This window comes from Balaenoptera physalus (genome assembly GCF_965194825.1).
Source record: "Balaenoptera physalus genome assembly, chromosome: 10".
Classification (NCBI taxonomy): Eukaryota; Metazoa; Chordata; class Mammalia; order Artiodactyla; family Balaenopteridae; genus Balaenoptera; species Balaenoptera physalus.
This window is the reverse complement of record NC_138889.1, coordinates 2,904,731-2,920,221: the sequence shown is the minus strand read 5'-3', so window position 1 is coordinate 2,920,221 and position 15,491 is coordinate 2,904,731. Positions and strand designations below refer to the sequence as shown.

Here is a 15,491-nt window from a genome sequence, read left to right as displayed (position 1 = left end):
GTGGCAGACCATCAAATCTTAATTTTAATTAGCAGGGTCTGAGGGTAAGTTCGAGGGAGTATATCTAGAGAAACTTCACCTCCTTAATGAAAATGGACATAAGAGAAAATCCTCCTTCTTTTTTCTTCTCCTAAATATTGCTGTGTCCCCATGTTTGTCTGCAAATCCCAACACCACTTTTTAATTCTGATGGTTCAAACCTGACGACCAAACCCACATACTGAGAAAAGACAGAGTCTGGGTCCTGAGACTACAATGTAGTCCTGATTTCCATGCATCTTCTGACTTCTCCTGTGAGATAATACATGTCTTTATTGTTTACATCCCTTTGAACTGATGTGGGGGAGGAGATGCTTCTTCACCATTACCGATTTCCCTTTTATCTGAGTGACCCTGTTGGCCTTTCTCAGAGCTTCCAAAACACCTGTCACCACCAGGGGAGGAGGAATATCTTAATCTGATGAGTGATTTTGGAAAGATAAAGTAGGACATATCAGCCTTTTCCTTTCTTTTGGGAGTGGACCTTTGCACAGAGGTCCTGCACTGTGCAATGGGAGAGGCCAGGCCTGGCCGGGGGTTGGGGGCGGGGGGGAGGGCTGGAGTTTCCAAGCATTCCCTGCAAATGTGGATATGGACTGCTAATACTTACATTCAGTACCGGAATGCCCATTTGCCTGAAGATATAAACCACATTATCTACGGTCAATTTTTATCAGAAATATCAGAAACGAAGGTGCTATTTTTATCTCTATCTTCTCCTTGTCTGACTTTTAAGTTTTCCTGAAGTTGGCCAGGACAAAGAGACATTACTAATAGCCCTCCTTAAACACCAAGAGTCGGTGTTTTGTTACTTACAGCAGAAAACAATTTATGTTGTTTATACAGATTTTCTGATTAGATTAGGACCAACTTTATAGCTGGGACAAGGCCATTTCCTTAGGTTTTCCTGTCATCCGAGCTCAGAGCTCAGCGTCCAGCTCACACATAATTCTGGTTGCTGATGAGCTGACTTACTTGTCATGAAGGCTCTGGAAATAAATTTAACATCTTAGATGTTTTTCAATATGGTGAGAACATCGTTCGTTAGGTATTTGGTAGATGTATGAAGAAGGCTGAATAGTTATGCTTCTTTATATCCTCTGGTGGTGAAACTCCTCCCGGCCCATCTGAACAGTTGGAAGGCGTCCAGAGTTGAACAATAGCTCGGCTAAAGGAAAGACTTACACGGAGGGATGGAGATGGTGAGATTTGCATAGTTTGGCTGAGTGACAGCTGAGAGGCAGTTACGACAGTAGATATATGTTTCACATACTAAGAAGAATGATTACCCAAGCCTGCTGAAGGGGGGAAGCAGAAAAAGACAGAAAGAAAGAGATACATTCAGGCTGAATATCATGGAATCGTTCAGGAGGAGACTTCTCTGAGGCTAGGATGTCTTGTCCTAGAGATAGAATGGCGCACTGAAAATAATATAGCCTCAGAGAGAGACAGACCTCCATTTAAGTCCCAGCTCTATTACTTAAAAGATATCTGACCTTCCAAAGATGACTTTGTCTTTCTGAATATCAATGTTCTCATCTTTAACATGGACATGGTATTTATTACCTGCTCTTCTTAGGTTGCAGAGTTGTGAAGGTCTAATGAGTTAATGAATGCAAAGGAAAATTTATAATCATACAGAAGTATATAAATGTCATAGATTGCTTTGATGGCAGGTCCACAAATTTATGATCTCATCCCACCCTTTCTTCACCCTCTCCCCAAACCCCACCAGCAAAGCTGCTGGAATGGGACTCAGAGTGTCCCTCAGGGGCCTCCAAGAAACTGTCCACATCTCTACCTGGCACAATCTTGCCAGGATTCCCTTCTGTTGTGTTCAGCTGGACCCAGATTCCCTATTCTGGGGATGTTTACAGGAGGGACTCATTCTGGGTGGAAATCATTCTAACAGCCCCGCCCAGATAGATAAGCATGACTGTCCCATGTTCATTTCCAGAGACGTGCTTTGTCACCAAACTGTAAACCTGAACAAACATTATGATTGAGTGCCCTCCTGTAAACAGACCTTCAGCATCTCAAAGATGACCTGGTGTTAACAGAAAAAAAAAACAGCAACAGTATTGATTCAACCTGTGCTCTTAACAAATATTCTATGATAGATTTCCCTATGTTTTAATGCTAGACATTACGTTTTATGCTTTTAAATACAGTTCTTTCCCTTCTTAGTCTACTGACTTTTTAATACTTTTGCCATAGGGTAATTATTTAATAAACAGAGTCAAATATGAATATTTATTTCCTTTTTAAACTAGTTTTTAGGTTTCTTCTCTTGGGTTAAAAAATATGCACCCTAAAACTAGAGATATATATATAGTCTAGGCATACATATTCATAAATTTTCCTTTGAGGTTATTTTGTTATTTTAACATTTAAGTATTTAATCCATTTTTAAAATTCAGCTGGATTACTTTATGGAGATAAAATTTACATATCATAGACCTTAAGTGTATAACTTGATGCATTTTGAAAATGTTATATTCTTAGGTAACAACCATCTAAAACAAGTAATGAATATTTCCTTATAAAGTTCCCTCATAACTTTCTTGCATTAGCAGTATTTTGATTTCTATCACCATAGATTAGTTTTACCCATTTGAGTGTCATCTATATGGCCTCATAGAAAATATGCCTATTGCGTCTGACTTTTTACTTAACCTAATGCTTCTGAAATTTTTCTAGATGATGTATATACTGATAGTTCATTCTTTTTTAATTTTTTGCTGAGTAGTATTTCATTGTATGAACATATCACAATTTGTTTACCCATTCTCCAATTAATGTACATTTGGTTTGTTTCCAGATTTTTGTTATAATGAATGAAGCTGTTATAAATATTTTTATGCAAATCTCTTTGTGGACGTATGTTTTTGTTTCTCTTGGGTAAATACCAAGGAGTGGAATTGCTGGGTCATGAAAGAGATGCATGCTGAAATTTATAAGAAACTACCAAATGTTATAAAAAGCACTGTACTTTTATATACTCTCACCAGCAATACATGAGCATTGCAATACCTCTACATCCTCACCAACACTTGGTGTTGCTAGTCTCTTTACTCTCTGCCAAGCGAGTAGGTGTCTAGTGGTGTATTCCCTTAACTCAGAGAACACACGCACGCATACGTACACACACGTGTCCTTTTTACTTATCGTTGTAACATACACATTCTCTCATATTTACAAATGTTCTTTACAAGCACAAGGACTATACGTAAGCCATCATCTCTCTACGAATCAGAATAACAAGTTTTCTACTATCATAAATAACAGCATGGTGAATATCTTTAAACACTGACATTTGGGTTTTAGTCATTGCTTTAGTCAAAATTCACAGGTGTGTAATCACCACCTTAAAGAATAAAACTGTTTCAATGGTCTTGGGTACAAATTGCAAATTGCTTTCTAAATTAATTTACACCCGGATAACCTCTGACAGTGACTTTTTTTTACCATAACTGTCCCACAATTTTTTAATGTCAATGTAATAATTGAAAAATGGCATTTTACTGTGTAATATCTTCCTAAGTGAATTAGTTTATTTTTGTGTACAAACTTGCGTTAATAATTTCATATCCTCTTAAAATATCTATTTTTTTAATCTATTAGTGCCTTTTATTTTCCTTCAATCAATTATCGTTGCCTTTTTAGAGAATAATGATATTAACCCTATGCTTGACATAGTTGCAGTCAATAATTTTTCCAGTTTTCTTAACTGTTTTATTTTGCTTTAAATAGAACAACTTTCTACAGAGCAAAGATGACAAGATGACATAAACTGAAGAATGTGATGAACCCAATGCTGTACCTGGGGCCAATTAAGAAAAAGCAAAAGAAAGCGCAAAAAAAAAATAATCATTTTTAGGTGTTTCTGACATTTAAAAAGGATTTTGTTGGTGTAATTTAAAAAAATGTGGTTATGTAGCAGCGTTTTGTTACTAATTTTTAAATTATCTTCAGAGTAATCCCCGTTTTTAAGACATCACTAATGCAGATAAAACTACACTAAAGATTAAATATAAGTTAGCTGATCCTGTTTAAGGGCATGTCTGTATACAGGCATAACTCGTGTTACTGCACTTCACTTTATTCTGATTTGCAGATACTGTGTTTTTTCACAAACTGAAGGTCTGTGGCAACCCTGCTCTGGTGCCATTTTTCCAAACAGCATCTGTTGACTTCGTGTCTCTGTGTCACATTTTGGTAAGTCTCACATTTCAAACTTTTTCATGATTATTTTTCGTGATTATTATATTTGTTATGGGATCTGTGATCAGTGATCTTTGATGTTACTCCCATGACTCACTGAAGGCTCAGATGATGGTTAGCATTTTTTAGCAATAAAATATTTTCAATTAAGGTATGTACTTTTTTAGACATAATGCTATTAAGCTATACTTAATAGACTACAGTATGGTGCAAGCATAACTTTTATGGGCACTGGGACGCAAAAACATTTGTGTGACTCGCTTTACTGCAATATTTGCTTTTTGGTGGTCTGGAATCAAACCCCCTAACATCTCCAAGGTTGCCTGCAGTACAAGTGGCAAGTGAAAGCAATGATTTAGACATGTAAACTCTCATAGGTATTCATGACCTTCTTCTGGTCAGTTAGGTTACATAGACAAGCCAAGGGTTATCGACTGCATTCAGTGTGTTGTTTCAGGCAGGTACCTCGGACTTGTTTCGATCAGGTATGGTAACACACAGAGACATGAAAATGGCTGTCTTGAGGGAAGAAGTTTCTTACACTTACAGATCCTTAGAAACAGGGGGCAGAGCACAGCACAGAGGCCACATGGGGCAGGACCAGGGCAGCTCAGGAGCAGAGCGAGTGGGGAAAATGTGGGCAAGAGCCTTTGTAGTGGTTTCCATGGGAAGGTCAAGGCAAGGCAGGGCATGCAGGTTCAGGATTAGCTAGTTTAAATAATTTCTGTAGGATCTGGAGTGTAGATACTGTCCTAGTTGCCTGGTCCCTGGCCCTAGGGTGAGTAGGGCAGGTACAGAGTGGCCCTAAGTAGGAAACCCTGAGAAAGGAAGTGGTGGGGAGCTTGGGCTCTGGACAGGTTTGTTTGCGTACGGAAGGTATGCTTGCTTGCTGCCCAGTTGGTTACTATCCTGGAAAATGGTTAGTCTTGGGAAGGGCAGTCCCTCCAGGGCCAGCAAGGCTCTAGATGCCAAGCATCAGAACACAGAAAATATAGACAGAGTTATTAATACATATGTTAACAGAAACACCCTTCTCTTGGGAGTTTGGGATTAGCAGGTGCAAACTATCATATATAGGATGGATAAACCACAGTCCTACTGTAGAGCACAGGGAACTATATTCAATACCCTGTGATAAACCATAATGGAAAAGAATGAAAAAGAATGTATATATATGTATATATATATATATGTATGTATATATCTATGTATAACTGAGTCTCTTTGCTGTACAGCAGAAATTAACACAGCATTGTAAATCAACTATATTTCAACAAAATTAAAAAAAAAAACAATATGGAGGTTCCTTAAAAAACTTAAAATAGAATTACCATATGATCCAGCAATCCCACTACTGGGCATATACCCAGAGAAAAACGCAATTCAAAAAGACACATGCACCCCAATGATCATTGCAGCACTATTTACAGTAGCCAGGTCATGGAAGCAACCTAAATGCCCATCGACAGACGAATGGATAAAGAAGTTGTGGTTCATATATAAAATGGAATATTACTCAGCCATAAAAAGGAACAAAATTGAGTCATTTGTTGAGACGTGGATGGATCTAGAGACTGTCATACAGAGTGAAATAAGTCAGAAAGAGATAAACAAATATCGTATATTAACGCATGTATGTGGAACCTAGAAAAATGGTACAGATGAACCGGTTCGCAGGGCAGAAGTTGAGACACAGATGTAGAGAACAAACATATGGACACCAAGGGGGGAAAACCACGGTGGGGTGGGGATGGTGGTGTGCTGAATTGGGCGATTGGGATTGACATGTATACACTGATGTGTATAAAATTGATGACTGATTAAAAAAAAAAACTTGTCAAATTTCTTTATATCGCAAATAGAATTTGAAAAATATTCTTTTCCACACAGTTTCCAAATACTACAATTATTCTTTTCTCCTAAACTTCTTATCCAAACAATTGTACACTCCAATCTCTTTTCCCTTCGGAATGTACCCCACATTTCCTCTCTCTCCCTCCCTTCTCTGCTCACCTCTCTTTCAATCTCTCCTTATTTTTGTCACAGTGACAGCAATGCCCGTCCTTTCTCCCCCAGCTCTTCTGCATATCTGGGACAGCGTAATCTTTAAATACTGCATTTCTCAGGCCACTCATTTAAATGGCCTCCTGTTTTCCTTCGTATCAAGTCAAAGTCTCCAACCTAGATTAAAATAGTCTCTCTCTGTAATTCCCTTTTCCTTAATTACCATCATCTTTCCAAATACTACCCATTATTCAAGGCTCCATCTCTATTTCAAAGCACTATCTTACTCTCATCTAACTTCTCTTCCCAGGGACAGTTATAAAAATTAATTCTGATTGGATTTGATCTAGGGCTGTTCATTTTAAATACATCAGCCTCCTATTCCAATTGGATGTTCCCTGAGGGCAAACGTTTCATTTTGCACCTACTCCTGGGCTAGTACAGTACTTCCTCACTGCTGTGATTTTGCATACTTTTCTCTCTACAGAGAATGCTGTTCCCAGGACTTATCCAGAGGGAAATCATCTGTTCATCATCAGAAACTCAGCTCAGTAAAGACCTCCGTGACCACACCAGATAGGCACTCTCTCCTCTATGAAGCCACGCTATTTGCTTGAACACATCTGTATTTTAGCATTTGATTATAGCTGTTTACTTCCCATGTCTGCCTCCACTACCATAGTGTGAACTGTGGAAGGACAGAGACCACACCTTACACACAGGCATGTCTCCACAGCCAGGCAGATCATGTGTATACAGTGGGTGCCCTTTACCCGAAGCATGAATATTTAGATAGTGAGTATACAGGAGGTGCTCTATAGTTGAAACATGAACATTTAAGACTAGGAATCCTGAATACAACACCTGCCCCCAACACCCCTGCTGTAGAGACTGCTGTAAGTAACTGGGTTTGAATTCTTTCCCCCCACCGCCCCCCCAACCCCGCTTAGAGGATACTTAACATTTTACCTACAGATTGAGTAAATCCAATCAATTCATTTGGGATGAGAGTTATTAGATCATTCACATTGCCACCATAATAATTCTTTCAATAGATAATATAGTTTTTTCTGGTCATTATGTATCATATTTCCTGTTGCTAAGTTATTTGAGCGATTCAATAACCATTTCTCTGTAGTCTGACACCAAAATACTCTCCTAATTGCAACAGATATATAATGGATCTGCTTATTTTTCTTTCTAGATTTGTGCTTCACTCTCTATTTATAGCCTTTCAGTGTTGGCAGGTGTGATGTTTCATCATTTGAATACATTGTAAAAAGAGTTGTTTTTAAAAGAGTGACTATATCTATATATAGAATGTTCCCTTTAAAATGTTCTGTATATGAGAGATATTTTCAGCAAAAGAACAAATGTGAAAGAGTACATAATCCAGAACCCAGGAAGCTTGATCAGTAATCCTTTTTTAATATATATATATCTCACATCACACAGCAATGAACCAGTTTATTTGAATCCTAGACCTACTCCTACTTCTTCTGGTAGAGTCATTTATTTAGGCCATGTCAAGATGCCCTTAGTAGATCATTATTCCCAAGAGGAAAACCTATTCATACAGATAAGCTGATTTTTCATTCTTTACCAGGCCTTTCCCATATCTTCTGTACACTATATCTGCATTCACGAAAAGGTACGTATATTTTTTAAAATCAAAATCTAGTGACATTAATCATATTTCTCTCCCAGCAGAAAGTCCTTCTGTGGTTTCCAAATTCCTTATTTTTGTATTGAATTCCCCATAGCATCTGACTTTGCTTTTCTGTCCGGCTTTATCTCCCTCCATATGTTCCTGCCATGCAAAGCTCCTTAGATTTTCTCGACTAGGCCATGCTATTCCACAGGTCCAAGCCTGCCATGCCTGTTCTCCCTTGTCAGTTGGGTTTATTTTTAATCATCCTTCCAGAATCTTAGTGTCAACCCTTCTCTAAAATGTTCCCGGCTGTCCCTATAAGGGGATGACTATTTCCTTTTCTAGGCTCTGTTACACCCTGTTCAGACATGTATCAAGATGCCTGAGATTCATTGTCTATTGACATCTTTATTTGATTTATACCAAAGACTATACGGTCCTCAAAGAAAGGAACTGCATAGGGCCTGGTGCCTATCTCATAGGAGGAGCTCAATGAATGTTTGCTGAAGAAAACAAATGCAGACAGGTAATTAAACATCTAAATACAATACAATGCAGTAAGTGCTACAAGAGAATTATTCCTGATTTGCAGGGAGAAGATAGCCTACAGCTCCAGCGGCCCTGTTCGGGGCACTTTAAGTGGCCATGAGGACTCCTAAGGATGGTAACGGTTAGGAGTTGTGCAGGATGCCCACAGGCTAGGCCTCTGCCCCGTTTAGTATTCATTCACGCCACACACGTGTGTTCGAGCTCCCCAATGCCAGGCACCGTGCTAGGTGCTGGGCTTAAGGAGATGAAAGGCCCTGTGTCTGACTCCAAAATCAGACCAGACAGAATACTAAGCAGACAATGGCACACATGGGCTCTGGAATAGTGGCGTATGTATGGGATGCGGCAGCACATAGGAAAGGCACCTTATTTAACCTTCCAGTTTCAGAAAGGCTTTCCTGAAGAGATGACACCTGATCTGCATTCTGAGGGGGTGAGCAGGGGTGTTTCTGCAAAAGGCACAAGTGCCTGCCGCGGCTCAGAGATGCGAAGATCATGGTGGTGATTTGGAGGCAGTACCGGAGCCGGCTGATCTTAGAGCTGGTGGAAGAAGAAACACAGGAGCTGACAGAAGTCGTCAAGCCCCACTCAGATCACAGAGGACTTTCTAAAACGCACGTCTTTTCACACCCCCGCTCTCTGTAAAAGGCTACATGAGCTCTCCCGTGGCCATCAGCGTTCATACAACTTAACACCATAGTGAAAGGTCACTATGACGTCTTGTGAGGCAGAGACTGAAAAAGGTGAGGCACGAGGGAAAAAACACAGAAATTGGGGGAATCCAGGTAAGAAGAAATAACTTGTCTTGAAGCACTGGTTTCAATTATTAAGAAAAGTACTCAGGTAATTAAAAATACTAGAAACATGGACTTAAATACCTTGGTGATTGTATTTGGAGGAACGAGAGAGAGGGACGTGTGAAAGATGGTCCCCTGGTTTCAGTAGGGGTTATGATTATCAGATAAATTACCTATTAAATCTGAATTTAAATGTCAAATAGTGTTGGTCAGAGGATATAATTTTCAGTTATAAAATTTTCAGTTATTTATAAATAAATAAGTTCTGAGACTCTAATGTACAGCATGGTGACTACAGTTAACAATTCTGCATTGTAATAAAACTCTATTTTATACTCAAAATTTGCTAAGAGAGTACATCTTCAGTGTTCTCACCACAAGAAAAGACATAGTAACCATGTGAGGGTGTGTTATGTATATCAAATCATCACATTGAACTCCTTGAATACACACAATTTTTATTTGTCAATTATACCTCAATAAAGCAGGAAAAAAATAAAAAGACAAAAACAAAAAGCACTGAGCAGACATACTAAAAAAATGATCTGTTACTCATCTGGAATTTAAATTTAACTGGTGTCCTGTTGTTTCTGCTGCTAAATCCTGCAGCTGTACTTGGAGCTTGAATGATAATATAGACCAGAAAGAGGAGGAGGAGGGTGGAGGGCGGGGAAAGCTAAAGGGGTCACGGTGGGCTGTTCAGAACCAGCTGGTGGACACTCAGGGGTGTGTGTCTGAGACAGTCACTGAGAAGTTCAACAGAAACATGCAGACTGTGGAGCTATGACTAAAAGCTGGATTAGTGAGATCAACCTGGGGCCGTGTAGACTGCACAAAGGTGGACCCTGGATGGAATCTCCATGCAAGGTTACACAGAGGCAAGGCATCCTTGAGAGAGAATGAGAATGTTAGAGCAGGCAGGTAGCTAGAGATGAGCAGAGAAGGGTCACAGGCCAAAGGGCAAGAAACCACACATCTTTCAAACAACGGGGGTCCATGGGCAGACAAAGAAAAGCAGGAGCCTCCAGATTGACAGGAAACCACACATTTTGTGGGCAATAAGCGTCATGGAGACAGACAAAGAAAGGTGGGAAAAGGCAGGAATCTCCGGCATCCGAATGTAACCTGTTGTTCACTATGCCCTCATTACAATAAAATTAGCTTTGTAGATAAGAAGTACCCATCATGCACTGACGCCATGACACTTCCCATCAAGGCTAAATGAGGACACAAATCCCTCCTCCCCTCAGGAAGATGGAGCTGGGATGAAAATCAGGGAATATGACCCCAAACCCCTCCTTCCCCAGTGAATATTCTGCCCCTTCATTTCCATGCCCCACATAACCAACTTGCCAAAGAAACTCAGGGCAGCTACTCATGTGAGACTGCCCATTCTCCCCTTGAGAGTGTACTATTGCTTAAATAAATCCTCACTTTACTTTCTTGACCTCCCTGTCTTGTTTCTGAATTCTTTCTTCAAAGAGACAAGAACCTACCTTCTGGTATCAAGAAGGAGTGAGTAGGGCTTCCCTGGTGGCGCAGTGGTTGGGAATCTGCCTGCCAATGCAGGGGACACGGGTTCGAGCCCTGGTCTGGGAAGATCCCACATGCCGCGGAGCAACTAGGCCCGTGAGCCACAACTACTGAGCCTGCGCGTCTGGAGCTTGTGCTCCGCAACAAGAGAGGCCGCGACGGTGAGAGGCCCACGCACCGCGATGAAGAGTGGCCCCCGCTCGCCACAACTAGAGAAAGCCCTCGCACAGAAACGAAGACCCAACACAGCCAAAAATAATAATAATAAATAAATAAATAAAAATTAAAAAAAAAAAGAAGGAGCGAGTAGGGTTATGTAGACAATGGGGAGTGAGTGACCTCATAGAAACAAGAGAGTTTCTATCAGGAGAGAGTGGCAACCAGCTTCAAAACCTATTGAGGGGTGAAGTGTGAGAAGAAACAGGGCCAGCTACTTGGATGTTAATGGTAACCTTGACATGAGCGGTTCCTACAAGGTGGGGCAGAAGCCAGTTTTACCTGCCCTTTCCACCTCCTCAGTTCTCCTAAACACGTGAACCTACTTGCTGAACTCAATTGCCTGTAGTTGCCTTTATGTAAATCGTAAGGTTATTATTTCCATGAGAGGGTAGTTTTCTTAATTGATATGCTCAGCCTTGCACATAAATTATGAATAACAGTTGGAATGGTAAGTTGCAAATATTTATTGAGCGCCTGCTATAATCTAGCCAAAATGCTAAGTGTTACAATTATGCTAAACAATGCTGAAATAATTCCTAGCTTTACAGAGTTAGGGATCTATTATAGTGCAAGTACTAATATATGTTAAATTGAAAAGAGCAATCTGTCCAGCACAACTAATGTTCATCAAATATCAACTTTTTACCTAAACTCTGAAATTTGTTTTGTCCTTGGCGAGGAACACTGGGACAGATGATTCAGTGAAAGTGAAAAGAAATCTTAAATCTTTTTTTTTTAAGCAAAAGAATAACTATAAAAAAGCGATTTGTTTTTGCTGTCACGTCTTTATGTATTCTAACCAGTCACAGCCGTCCAGACTGACCCCGAGTGAGGGAAACCAGACCCAGGCGTGTGCGAGGAAGCGGCAGCCTTGGGCTATGCCTAGCCACCCACGCATTTGCAGGTACATCGAGTGATACATGGTACCCAGCCCTTCCAGATTTTCTCGTTAAAACAATGTATACAATAAAATGAAATAATGATGTTACACCTGTGTAACCACCTGTCAGTAAATTTATGAACAATTAGAAAATGAAAGTACTTTCCAGGGAGCAATTTGTAGAAACAATAAAATGCTCACTTTTCAGAAATATAATAGAACAACAACTTTTCTCTTCCCCCCACCAGAAACAGCTTTTGCAGTAATTAATCAGTTCTGTTTTGTTGTTGTTTTTAATGTTTCTGTTCTTCAGAATGCACCAGGCAGGCACAACTGCAGGGGACGAAGGAGCCATTTAGCATCTCCAGATGATGATGGGAAGCTTGGAGCCAGCTCTTTCACATTCCACAGGCAGCCACGCCTCTCAATAAACCAGGGTTTATGTCCGCTGTCTCCGGGGTTTTACCACTCAGACACAGATGCCAGCATCTTCCCTGTGGACCAAACATTAAGCCCAAGACATACCTACACAATGCATGTGCTTTTCCCCTTTGACTTTATTCACAAGTGACCTGAGGTCTCCATCCCATGTCCTCCAGTAACAAACCTGGTCATAATAACACCTGAAATGTCTATAGTGCTTTGTGTTGGATGAAAAGTCTTTCTTCTAGATTAGTCCATTCAAAGGATTGCCAGAGTGAGCATTATCTCCAATTTACAGCCGAGGAAGTCGAGGCTCAAAGAGAGACAAGGGGTTGCCTGAGCCTCCGCAGGACGAGACATCACGCCCGGGTTTTTGACTCTGCTCCTCGCTCCATGGTATGAAGAGACCCTCCCAACGCCAATTCAATCAGATTCACTCTTTCAACCTTGATCGACAGCAGACAGGGCATTGCAGACCCCAAACCAAAACACGGTACCTTGGAGAGAGAGAGAGGGCTCATCCCAGGGCCCCAGAATCTGAGAAGCACTTTGGTCACCTCTGTGGACGTCCTGGGCTGGACCTGGCAGAGCCGTCCTGGCCGCAGCTGAGCAGGGGCTGCCCCAGCCCACCGACCCTCTGCCCGCGGAAACATCCATCTCCCAGCGCAGCCTCGTCTCTCTTCAGAGCAACGGGTTAGTCCATTTCCTTCTATTTCACCCCTTCCTTTTCATCTTCTTCATTTTTATTTTCCATCTCAAGTCCTTCCCTTCTCGTGCTTTCCCTCCCTCAGTGGCTTGTTATAGGTTACATGCTTCTCTCTCCTCTTTTCACGTTTGGCCCTTTTGTAAGAGGCCCTCTTTCTTCCTCGTCTTTGTTTGTCTGCCTCCTCTTTCTAGGCTGCCTTTCCCTCTATTCATTGCTAGTCTCCCCTAGATCCTTCTCTTGTCACTCCAGGGACGCGAATTTTGATCTTTTCTGCCGGACTAAAGCTTTGTCATCCTTCTTTGTGTTTTCTTTGTGAGTCAGTATTTTTCCCTCATCATTTTTCTTGGTGCAAAAATAAAATCTCTCTTAGCCGTCTATCTGATCCATTCAGTCGCTTGTGTTTTGACCTAAATGTTTGCTCTCCCTTTGATAATTCATTATTTTAATTGTAGCTGTTAGGGCTCTAGGGCTAGGAGGAGACAATGGGTTGTCGCTTTTCCAGTAACTGAAAATGCTTTCTTGCAGTGTCTACAAATTCCATGGAGGACAAACTTATTCCAGGTTTCCTAAACAAAAGGTTTTATTGGACAAATCCCAAAGCTGTGGGTTTTAATGCTCTAGATCCATATGTTTTCAGAGCAGTCGAGATTTGCTTCATAAAATCTCAGGAAGGGAGAGGTTTGGCGTGTGCGTAATTAAGGTATAATTAGATAAAACAGAGAAGAGAGATTTGAAATGCACAGGTAGGTGAACCTGTACATGTGTATTCAACCATGTAGTCACCATACAGAACAAGACATAAGACATGGCCTCATTCCAGAAGCTTCCATCTTGCCCTTTCCTATTCAATACCTCTCCAAAGATTGCCACTATTATGACTCTTGAATTCCACATAAATGGAATTCTATAATAGGTACTGTTTTGTGCATGGCTCCCTTCATTTAACACAGTACCTTTGAGATTCCTCCATGTTTTGGGAGGTCTTAGGAGTTTGTTCTTTCTTTATCGCTATGCAGCTTTTCATTATATTTGTTCCATAATCTGTTTATCCATTCTCTTGGTCAACACTGAGTGGTTTCCAGTTTTGGGGGTATTCTGAAGAAAGCTACTGTGAACACTCTTATTCATGTCTTTTAACATACACATATACAAATCTCCATTGGGAAAATACCCAGATGTTTATTTTGGGGGCCATACAATAGACACGTTTATTTTTTAAATATTTAATTAATTAATTAATTAATTTGGTTGTGCCTGGTCTTAGCTGTGGCAGGCAGGCCCCTTAGTTGTGGCTCACGGGCTCTCTAGTTGTGGCTCTCTGGCTCCTTAGTTGTGGCATGCGAACTCTTAGTTGCAGCATGCATGTGGGATCTAGTTACCTGACCAGGGATCGAACCTGGGCCCCTTGCATTCGGAGCATGGAGTCTTAACCACTGAGCCACCAGGTAAGTCCCAATAGATGCATGTTTAGATTTAAGAGAAATCATCTTAAGCAATTTTCCAACATAGTTGAGCCAACTCCCAGCCACAGTGATTGTTTCAGCTGATACCCATCAGTCTTCTTTCAATTGTTGCCTTCTGGCCAGAGTGAGAGGTTAGAACTGAAAAGGTCACCATAACAGACACTCCAATCTTTCCAAAGCTGTGCCCATTAGGCGCCTTCCACTGCCCCTCCAATTCCCGTGGCCTCCTTAACTCCCACACCTTCAGCTGGCTGCCTCACCTCCCCTGCTGCCCTGGCTGACCAGCACGTGTGCCCTCGCATATCTGCCACCCGCAGCTGACCAGCTGAGCCCTCAAGGTCTCTGGATCCTCCGCCACTGCCAACCTCAGAAGAAATGCCGGCCTTCAGGGTACGGGGTCTGCTTCCCTGGTGGTGGCTGCAGGGGACATGCAATGCAGTCCTGAAGTCCGGGGAGCTCACTCCCTGCAGAGTAAACTTGCACCAAAGGACGGCAGTGACTGAGACGGGGAGGGAGTCAGGTCAGGCAATCCCTCTCCGTCCTTCCTGACGATGGATAGTTTCAAGGCACAGGCTCGTTCTGGAGCTGGTCTGTAGAATTCCTGCGCCGCTGAGCGGAAACACCTGCCATGTCTCCAGCTCTGCCTCTGAACTGTTCATCGTCGATCTGTACCCGACCCTGATCAGGCACCACCTGGTACTGCTTCCCATCCTTTTCTTTCACGCTCCCTTTGCCTTCACTCTCTCTGCCCTGGGATTTCGCCACAAAATAAAACGTCAGTGTTTAGTCTCTGCCCCAGGATCTGTTCCCTAGGAACCCAGAACTAAGGTAGCTTGGTTAAAACATTTCCAAAGATTTTAAATGGGTTTGGTTGATATTCTCAATCCATCCAATTTCTAGAGCACTCAAGTATGAGGGTATTAGCCGGGAAACCAGGACCAAGAGTGAGACAAGAAACAAAACAAAGCAAAAAACAAGCAAACGACACTTAGCTGAGAGTCTG

General features: G+C 41.4%; 1 protein-coding gene and 1 long non-coding RNA gene across 5 annotated transcripts in view; one reads left to right on the top strand and one right to left on the bottom strand.

Moving 5' to 3' along the window:
* Positions 1-15,491, bottom strand: part of OPCML (opioid binding protein/cell adhesion molecule like) — a 1,230,378-nt gene that overhangs the window by 195,522 nt on the left and 1,019,365 nt on the right. The gene's annotated exons all lie outside the window — the stretch shown is intronic.
* On the top strand, positions 4,516-13,935 carry LOC309667641. Its single transcript, XR_014267871.1, has 2 exons — positions 4,516-10,797; positions 11,118-13,935. It is a non-coding gene; the product is annotated as an uncharacterized lncRNA (long non-coding RNA).